The sequence below is a fragment of the Narcine bancroftii genome, chromosome 2 (assembly GCF_036971445.1).
Source record: "Narcine bancroftii isolate sNarBan1 chromosome 2, sNarBan1.hap1, whole genome shotgun sequence".
NCBI classification, from domain to species: domain Eukaryota; kingdom Metazoa; phylum Chordata; class Chondrichthyes; order Torpediniformes; family Narcinidae; genus Narcine; species Narcine bancroftii.
This window is the reverse complement of record NC_091470.1, coordinates 284,756,363-284,765,743: the sequence shown is the minus strand read 5'-3', so window position 1 is coordinate 284,765,743 and position 9,381 is coordinate 284,756,363.

Sequence of the window (9,381 nt, the reverse complement as noted above, 5' to 3'; positions counted from 1 at the left end):
CTCCTTGATCGTGATAGCCTCGGGTCATCTCGTGGCGCGGTCCACTACCGTGAGAAGGTAACGCACCTCCCTGGATACTGGCAAGGGTCCAACGACATCGACGTGGATTTGCTGGAACTTGCGAGCTGCCGAGATGAAGTGTTCGATGGGGGACTGCGTGTGTCGGTGGACTTTGGAGGTCTGACACCTAGTGGAGTTCCTGGCCAGCTCCGCCACCTCTTTCTTTAACCCGTGCCACACAAACTGCTCCGCGACCATCCGCACAGTCGTCTTCACCACTGGGTGAGCGAGGTCGTGGTTCATGCTGAAGACTCTCACTCTCCATGTGGTGGGATTACCGAACATGTCGTACCTGTCGAAACGTCGCAGAGCAGCATGTCCGGGCTGTTGGGCACTTGGACGTCTTTGAGTTCGAGACCTGAGATGGCAATGCGTAGGGCTTGTGTCTCCGCATCATTTCTCTGGGCTTGAGCCAGTTGTGCGTAGTCCAGGTCGGAGGCAAGAGTGTTGATGGCTGGGTGTGAGAGTGCGTCTGCCACCGCATTGACCTTACTGACCCTGTGCCGGATGTTGGTAGTGAATTCCGACACATACGAGAGGTGGCGCTGTTGTCTGGAAGACCACGGGTCCTTGGCCATCGCCAGTGCCTGGGTGAGGGATGTGATCTGTGAAAACCGTGAATGGCCTGCCCTCCAGAAAGTCATGAAAGTGGCGAATGGCCAGGTACAGCGCCAAGAGCTCCCAGTCAAAAGCACTGTATTTGAGCACTGGTGGGCACAGCTGTTTGCTGAAAAAGTCTGTCGAGCCACTGTTTCAGGACCCTCCTCCCCCCCCCCACTGCTGTAGCTGAGGCGTCCACGGAGAGTGCCATGTGCGCCTCTGGTCGTGGATGTACCAGCAGCGTTGCACTGGCCAGAGCCTCCTTTGTTGCCATGAATGCCTTATCCGCCACTTCCGGCCAGGGATTTTTTTTTGGTGGCCATGAATTGCGAACAATGGGAGCATGGTATGAGCAGCCCCAGGATGAACCGATGGTAAAAGTTCACCATTCCCATGAACTCCTGCAGGCGTTTTGAGGATGGAGGGTTTGGGGAAGTGTTAGACAGTTGCCACCCTCTTCAGTGCCAGGGTAGCCCCAGCTGCTGAAATCATGTGCCCCAAGAACTGGAGGGACTCTCTGCTGAACTGGTATTTGGCCGCATTGACCGTGAGGCTGAAATACGCCAGCCGGGCAAAGAGGGTGCGGAGGTGGGCTTTGTGCTTTTCGCGGTTGCAACTGGCAATCACGATATCATCCAAGTAGATGAACACAAAGTCCAAATCTTTTCCCACCATATCCATGAGGCACTGGAATGTTTGGCCGCGTTCTTTAGACTGAAGGGCATGCGGAGGAACTCGAAGAGGCCGAAGGGAGTGATGATGGCCGTCTTTCCTACATCGTCTGGATGAACCAGGATCTGATGGTATCCTCGCATGAGGTCCACTTTGGAGAAAACCCATGCACCGTGCAGGTTGGTGGACAAGTCCTGTATGTGGGGCACTGGGTACCTGTCAAGAGTGGTTGCATCGTTCAACCGATGGTAGTTCCCACAGGATCTCCAGCCCTCTGACGACTTCGGAACCATGTGGAGCGGCGATGCCCAGGTGCAGTCCGAGTGCCAGACTATTCCCAGCTCCTGAAGTCTGGAGAACTCCTCTTTTGCCTGCTGGAGTTTTTCGGGCGGCTGCTGTCTGGGCCTAGCATGCAGCGGGGGGCCTTGCATGGCAATACAGTGGAAAATCCCATGCTGGGGCAGGTCGGCAATGAAGCACGGCTCCAAGATGGCGGGGAACTCATGGAGTATGCAAGAGAACTTGTCCTTAGCGGTGGCTACGGCAGCAATTTTAGGCCTGCAGGTTTCTGCTGTGTCCAACCGTATGGAGTGGAACGTGCAGACATTGACCAGCCTCTTGCCCTTCATGTCGACCAGGAGACTGCAAGCCCTCAGGAAGTCTGCGCCCAACAGCGCAGTGCCCACCGAGGCCAGGACGAATCTCCAGTGGAATTTCTCCCTCCTGATCTGTATCTGTGCTCTGCGGGTGCCATAGGTCCTGATGGTGGAGCCATTGGCCGCCTGCAGGGTTGGACTGCGAGATCGGGTGCGAGTCTCTAAGGTATGGGGGGGGGGAGGAGGATGCTCAACTCAGCCCCTGTGTCCACCAGGAAGCAGCGGCCAGTGGAACTGTCTGTGACTTGAAGGAAGCTGTGTGATAGTACGGATTCTATCACCAATATATTTATGTATATATTGTAGTATAGGATGGTTGTGATTGGCTGAGAGTGTAGCCACGCCTACTGGCAGGTCTTAAAGGGTTGCTCCTAGCCAGACCTAGATCATTCTGGACTAGTTGACCTACATATGATACGCTCCCGTGTTCTAGTTAATAAAAGCCTTGGTTTGGATCAACAAGCCTTTGATTTTTTTCAACGTGCACTACAATTTTTTAAACTAGATAGTTTTCAAGGGATGAAGCGTATGTTGCGACCGGAATGCCTCAACATCGACCCGCAGTTGGCTATAGCGCCGAATGACTTTAAGCCCTGGGTGAGGTGTTTCGAAGCTTACCTACAACTCTTTGACCCTACTGTGGTGGAGGACGGCCGTCGACTACTAGTATTGATGTCTATGGTGTCCCCGAGAGTCTATGAGAGCATCCAGGACGCATCCACTTCCGATGCAGCCATGAAGGTGCTGAAAGGACTCTATGAGTGACCGGTAAACAGGGTCTATGCCCGGTACAAACTAGCGACCAGGAACCAACTGCCCGGTGAGTTCTGTGGTGCTTATCTCCAAACACTTAGGGCACTGGGCAGAGCTTGTGCCTGCACAGACAACTGCTGCTGAGATCACCGATGATCTCATTCGGGATGCTTATATGTCTGGGGTCTGAATGAATGAGGTGAGCGCTTGCTAGAACACGGGGAAGAAAACCTAGAGGACGCGACCCAGATCGCAGAGACGATGGAGGCTGCAGTCTTAAGTATGGACGCTTACTCTCAGGGTTAGACCCCATGCTATGAAGTGAGTAGGATGCCCTCCTTCAACCCTACTACCCCACTGCCCACCGATGGCCTGTCAGCCGCTGCTACACTGCCTGATGCGACCCCAAAGTGCTACTTCTGCGGGAGGGACAAGCGCAGCAGGTCCCAGTGTCTGGCGAGGAGAGCCAGGTGCCAGAAGTGCCTTAAAAATGGCCACTTTGCTGTAGTCTGTCGCTCCAAAATGGCCACCGTCAAACACAGTGCCTTGTGTGAGGCCCAACCATCACCCTCCCATTCAAACATCTCTTCTCCAGAGCTCTCATCCAATGAGAGCGAGGGCTCCATCGCACAGCAGTGCCTGACATCATGGGGCAAGCGCCAAGCGCGGAAGGTACACTTCACCCTCGCTGCGATGATGTTGGCCTGCTTAGACCTCCCACACGGAGAAGCAACTACCCAGGCCCCAGCCCCAACTTCAGCAACCGCTGCCACCAACCTGAGAACTGCCGCCACTACCATTGCCGTCGCTGTCAACCAGGGACCTGGCGCCGCTATTGCTGCCACTGCCACTGCCAACCTGGTACCCGCTGCTGCTACCGACTCGGTACCCACCGCCACTACCGCCAACGACTGTCTGACTGACCGCCCCACTGCCGACTGCAAGCAACGACCCCCAGCACTTACTGCTGGCAGGCCGATGCCCCCAGCAGGCTGCAGGCAGCAAGTCCAGCTACTTGATGCTGACAGCTCCAGCCCGACTGCTTCTGTGACATCACCACATACACGTAGTGCACTTCAGGCCCAACGCTGCGCGACGTCATCACGCAAGACTTCACTGTTCCCAGCACAGGTCGCTGCATCAGTGACCCTGGATTAGGACTGCCCCCATCCCCTCACAAAAGCAATGGAACTGATTAAAGTGCATGGACACCATACTAATTGCTTATTTGACTCTGGGTCAACCGAAAGTTTTATCCGTCCAGACCTGGCCCACCTTTGTGAACTGTTCATTCTCCCTACTAACCATAAGATTTCATTGGTGACCAGATCACACTCGAGCGGGGAAAAGGGGTATTGCATGGTGACCCTGAATGTCCAGGGCATCACATTTACCGATTTTAAACTGTTAGTCCTCCCTCAATTGTGCGCTCCCATATTGCTGGGACTGGATTTTCAGTATCAGTTCCGAACTGTTTCCCTGCACTATGGTGGGTGGGGGGGGGACCCATGCCCCACTCTCTGTCTGTAACCACTCCACCCCGGTGGCCTCCTATCAGCGACAACCCAAGCCACCCGCCCCCGTGCCCCACTTGTAGTCTTTCCACCCTCCGGGTCGCTCCTTCAGCACTTTTGGCAAACCTCACCCCTGGCTGGAAATCAGTGGCCATCAAAAGCTGGCAGTATAGTTACAGGCTTGTGCTCCCCAATGCTTGTGGTAGAAACACCAGGCCGACTGGCTCTCTTCCCGCTTGGTCTTGGGGGCGGCCTGCGGGCGGCTGGGTCCCAGTCATGTTACCTGCTTGGGGGCGGTCTGCAGGCAGCTGGATCCCAGTCATGTTACCTGGTTGAGGATGCCTCGTTCTCCCTCTTCGTTCGCCAGAGGGCATCCGCACGGGCAGCTGTTTTTCGCGGGTCTGAGAAGTTCTCATCTGTAAGGTGCAGTTGGATGTCCTCCGGTATCTGCTCCAGGAATATCTGGGGAAAGAGAAAACATGGCTTGTGGTTTTCCGCCAGGGCCAGCATCTTGTCCATCAGCACCGAGGGCTATGGTCCCCAAGCCCGTCGAGGTGTAGCAGCCTGGAAGCCCGTTGCTGGGAAGTGAGCCAGAAAGTTTCCAGCAGCAGATCCTTGAGGGCGGTGTATTTGCCCACAGCCGGATGGTGGTGGATGAAGTCGTCTGCCCTTGCTGCCATGTCTTGGTCCAGCGCGCTCACGACGTGGTAAAACATCGTGGCATCTGCGGAGATGTTGTGAAGCTGGAATTGCGCTTCGGCTTGCCCAAACCACGTACGCGGGCAGTGGGTCCAAAAGGGGGAAAGCTTGGTGGAGACAGCATTAACCTCTGCCGAATCCATGTTACTTGAGTCCAGAAAAACATCTGGACTTGTCGGGGTCACCGCTGTGGCGGTGTGAGCAATGTAAGAAGTACAGCCACCAGGTTGAGGGTCGTTAATGACTGTTTAATTTGAATCTGGCACTTGCCCCTTTAAGGACAGCATTGGTTCGGTCACCACGTGCGTGATGACATCACCACGTTGCCTGGGGCGCGCGCCGTGTGGGAGTTTTGACTGAAGAAGAAGCCCCCAATGGTGCCATCTTCCCAGGGCTGCCCCGCTACGTGGCATTACAAGCGGGGCCGGTTTGCCCTGAGCGAATGCGTTGCCACAAGATCTTTCTTTTTTTTGTGGTGTTGTCCAATTTACAGCCTTGTTCTATTTATTTCTTGTATATTATATCAGTGATATATGTCTTTCCCTCATCACTGGGAACCACCGGTAACAAAATGATAGGCCACAAGAGGTCAGGGGACCACCGGCTGAGAAATGCTGTTTTAGAATGGTTTTATGAACTGTTATCTTACATAATCTCTGAAATTAATGAACATACAAAGCACAGCACAGTAATGATGGGAAGAAACTTAACATAAAAGTATGAGTGTAATATAAGACCATTTATGCTCATCTGATTGAACCTAAATGGCTGATTCTAACACATGAAAAAAAATATTAAACAAATTAGTTTACTATCAACACATTCTTTTTGTTTTGCATAAAACTGGTTAAAGTAAACCAAATTAGAAGCTCCTCTAAATTGTTGGGTTGGAAAATGGATTGGATGACCATTTTGCCAAATATCTAAGTTTTGTGGGTTTAAACATGAGCTTCCTGTAGCAACCATTTCAACTCTCCCAGCCATTTCGACAATGACGTGAGTGGGCTTGGCCTCGTCCATTGCCAGGGTGAAGGTAAATGTAAATTTTAGGATCATATTCCTTCTGGAGAGCCTTAAATCAAATGGCATAAATATTGATTTTTCTCATTTTAGATCACCCATACCTCCCATCCAATTCCACTGTTTACAACTCTTTATTTTAAACCAATCAATGTGCTCTCTCTTTTCTATCTCTTCATCCCTCTTTCCTAATGGTTTGACCCTCAATCTGTATCTTCACCTCCCACCCTATGTCCTATACCCCTCACCTCAAGGCTCAGCTTTTTTCCCAACTTCTATCCTCCTTTATTTCTATTATTTTACTTTCATCTTGATGAAGGGTTCTGACTCAAATGCCGACTGATCATTTCTACCTATGGACGCTGTTGGATCGTTGAGCTTCTCCTATGATTCCTTGTCAGCCTCTGTGCTTCTCTGCAAGTGGAATGGGTTTCTCTAAATGTACACAGAATGTGGTCGAGCAGCCTCACATGATAGCCACATATTAGTAATTGGAGATGAATGCTTTCATCAGTTCATTGGAAGCCACACACACAAAAACTAATGCCTTGCTTTCCAATACTTTGAGTGAGTCACTGAAGGATGTATCTTCCTTTGAAAGGTCTACAGAGGCCTCCAAGTCCCAGCCAGTTCCCAAATTTACCACCTTTCTATGACACAAACTGTGTAAAGAACCTAAGGATGGAGTCACCACCCAATTTCATAGCTGTGCAGAATGCATTTCTTGGATATGATAGACCTTCTCCACCTGAACAATGTTTTGCACAATGAGTGAATCCAAACAATTTTCAACAACAGGAACTCGTGTTTGTTCAGATTACTTAAGAATTCATTTTAAAATGTCAGCATTACAGATTAAATGACATGAGCTTGAAGCTTGTAAATAGACCCAAGTTATAACCAACAATTTGATATTTCAAGTTGGCTGTCAGTATTTCATAATGATCTGATACCTCTGCATCCTTTTCTATGCAGAAAAATGAGGCTGTGAATCACCTCTTGGCTTAATGATCGAGTTAGTTTTAGAATCAGTGGCACAGGGAGGGAAGCAAATCTAATCTTTATCAGTAGGATTTGGTGAACAATTGTAATAGACTGTTGCATGTTTAGAGTTGCCAATAATCAAGGCAATTGTTCATCAGTTGTCCAGACAAGGACAACAGCAATGCAAATAATAGTGTCTACTCACAGTATGATTTGAATTATATGTAATTGCTGAACCCTTAAGACATTTCTTTTACAATGTTATTCAGATTGTCACATTCAAATGGTTTTCTGGTGAATTTGACAATTTTGTTGTAAAAATAGAAAATGTTAGAAATACCCTTCCAGTCCACAACGTCTGGAACTGGAAGATATTAACATTAAATTGATTTTATGATGGAGAGAAAGGTTGTGGGGGGGTTGGGGGTGGGGAGAGGTGTTGGAGATAGAGGAAAGGAAAAGAGAGGAGAGCTCTGATTAGCAGTCATGCACAACAGAGAAATAAATGACAATGGGAGAGATAGGACAAGCCAGAATTTGAGGGTTTGGCCATTTTGTAAGGGTTGAAGAAGATTACAGATATCAATAAACGGAGGGTAAGACAATGGAATGGAAAGAGGGAAGTGATAAGACCAAGGCAGTAGAATTGCACAGTGCTTGTAATTAATGTTTAATTAAAGTAATTAATGTTTAATTCCAGTTGAAGAGCTGTACTCTAGCAAAATGCAAACGACCACATTTAAATCGGTCCCGGAGAGAGTAAAATTATGACTATTCATATATCCAGCATCTAGATTCAGAAACATCTTACAGGACTTGCAGAAGGATGGCTTTGGAAGGAGAAAGGGATGGGAAGGAAAATCCTACTTTGCTACTACTGTCACCAAGAAGGTGTGTTAGAGATAGCTGGGGAATGAGGAATATGATAATGACAAAGTTATGAATGCTATTTAGGAAAAAAGTGTAATGTAACCTGATTCACTGGTCTTGCCAAGCTGATCCAATGTATCATTTTGCATGCACACTCAGTTTAAGTGGCACCTAGCATTCACTTTCTGTGCATTTCATTGCCTCCTCATTTATCCACCTTGCAGTGTCACTCATCACAATTCAAGCCTCTGTTTTATTTTCAGGGGTATGCTGGAGACAAGGATGACTTGTTTCCACTGAAGAGTTCAGTGTAGGACCTGCCACAGGATAGTTACTGCTCAATGGAGTATGTGGCTGAGTGATTTAGGAGACTGTACTCACCTTCTGTCTTTCACAATGGGCAAAAAACACCTAGGCTTTGGTCATCCTTCTGAGATGTGGATTGTACTCACATCATCCACCTTAAAGTACTGGAGAGGTACCAGTAATGTTATCATTGCAGAATTTCTAAATCCACATACAGGATAACTGAAGCAATATCAATGTCCCAGGCCAATGTACTCCACATTTAGGTCCTTAATGCAGTCAGTTGAACAGATGCTTTATACTGAGCTCCATCATAGCATGAGATTACCAGGAAGATGGGGAAAATAAATCATGGATGTTTGCAAAACCTTCTTGAAATTATGTAACACATCCTCTGATTCTTGGGAATCTCTGGCCCATAGCTGCTCAAAAATGGGAAAGGAGCTCTCAGGATGTCACTGAGAACCTTGACTCTGTGCCAAGAGCACATGGAGACTATCCAGTGCACACCACATCTCTGGGCATCCACTGCCAAAGACATGCATCCCCACTTGAATCAGAGTCTATTCATCCCACATTGACCTCACCAATGATCTCAGAACCTTTGTTAGCAGGATTTAGTGAACAATTGTAATGGACTGCTGCATGCTAGTGCAACTGGATTGGAAGCAAGTCATACCAAATCCTGAAGGGACATCTGAGACAGAAGCTTCATATGTCCAGATGCTTCAAAGAAATGTAATTAAGTGTGCCATCAAAGTGCAAACATAAATATTAGATTAGTGGTCTAAAAGCTTGGGTTTCTGTAAAGTGTTGAGACAATGGGGAGCAGAAAAGTTAAGACTGTACCCCATACAGCTGGTGGTGATGGAGTGAAAGTTCCAGAGCACAGAATTAGCAGGAGATTGAAATAACAGCATATCTTTTTGAGAGTGAAGGTTGCAGAATTATGAATGGAAAGGCTATAGAAAAATTAGATTACAAGGTGAAGAATTTAAATTTGAGGCTTTGCTGACCTGGGATTGATTGGGATGGGATTAGTGGGCTATTTTTCTTGCATTTGGATCATCTGCAAACTTAAAAATGCACTAATTTGATCTCGGCTAAATCATTACATAATAAAAACTGTCTTTGTGGGTGAGTGGCAGCTGGTTGGCAACCATGGCATCTTAATTCATAATAATCAAAGATGTGGAGCTGAGTTAATTTAGAAATACAGCACAGTAACAATCCATTGTTTGAAAAGT